Raw genomic sequence first — 1,228 nt, 5'->3', positions numbered from 1 at the left:
TCATCCACGTAACCATTCAAATTTTGGTATATCTTGCGGAGGCAAAAGCGAGCGGAATCCTCTAAGCTCATGTGCAGCTCTGATGCAACGCGGCTAGTAACAACAAAAGCTTCTGATTCACCAGGAAGGACAACAGACACAAGATGACAAAAATTTTGTCCACCGTTTGATGTGTTTTCTAGTATGATGCGGTAAATGGGTTGGGGGATGTCCAACTTGTTGCATGTTTTTGGACAGCAATCTGGTCATGCTGACGATGATAAGCGGATTCCGAGTAGGTTTGTGTGGCACAATTTGGTCTGCTGCAAGTTGGTGCAAGATGACAGAAAAGGATTTATCATCAAAGTGTTGGTCTGAGTAGGGAAGAAGATGGGTAAGGAGAAAAACTTACGGCGGGGATGCGGTATAGTGTGATGATGGTCTTCTTCAAAACGTGAGTGCAAAGCTTTCAACGCTATCCTCTCCATTTGGCGGCGTTCCGGTTGTTGGAGTCCTGCCGGGGCTTTGCCATTGGCTATCATGTTTCTTCCCTTCTTGGCATCGCCATTCTCTTGGAAGAGAGCCCATGCTTCCTCCGCGTTGTCCAAAGTGGAGAACTCCATCCACCCACCGTCTCTGTAGTCATGTAGTTGCTCTGCCACCTCCTCAGATGAAGTATAAATCCCAGGTATCCATCCAACAAAAACACAAAAAAATTGTTGGTTATCATTAGTTGTGACCATGATGTGTTTTTACTGATGTGAATGTGTGTATAGCCAGTGTTAGTAAAATGTTTATATAGACAGTTCATATCGGAGTTGTTTTTTATTGTAGGCGTGCAAACCTTTATTGGTAATTTCGGGGTTTAGGAGTCTCTGTTGACGATATGGAGGCAGGGGAATCGGATTCCCTTGAATATGGTGGGCCGACAATGTGAATGTCATGAACTTTTTGCTGAGAAAATGGAACCCCAAGAATATGTATGTGAAAAATCGTATTTGACGGATCCATATTGAAATATGCATTGTGTGATTTTTCAAAACTCCACAAAGTATTATACGTGATAAAATAGAACATTATTATACATATTGTATGCATGCATTGGGATGGTCAAATCGATAAATGAATATTAACCAAAGATTACATGATTCATGTATATCTGAAATTATTATGATATAGTTGTAGTAGTCATTGTGTCTTTTAAATTTTAATTAAGTGGAGTTGAATACACAACAAATGCACATAATAC

This window comes from Arachis ipaensis, chromosome B4, assembly GCF_059453495.1.
Source record: "Arachis ipaensis isolate K30076 ecotype BB chromosome B4, ASM5945349v1, whole genome shotgun sequence".
NCBI lineage: Eukaryota > Viridiplantae > Streptophyta > Magnoliopsida > Fabales > Fabaceae > Arachis > Arachis ipaensis.
The sequence above is the reverse complement of the archived record's forward strand: the minus strand, read 5'-3'. Positions refer to the sequence as shown.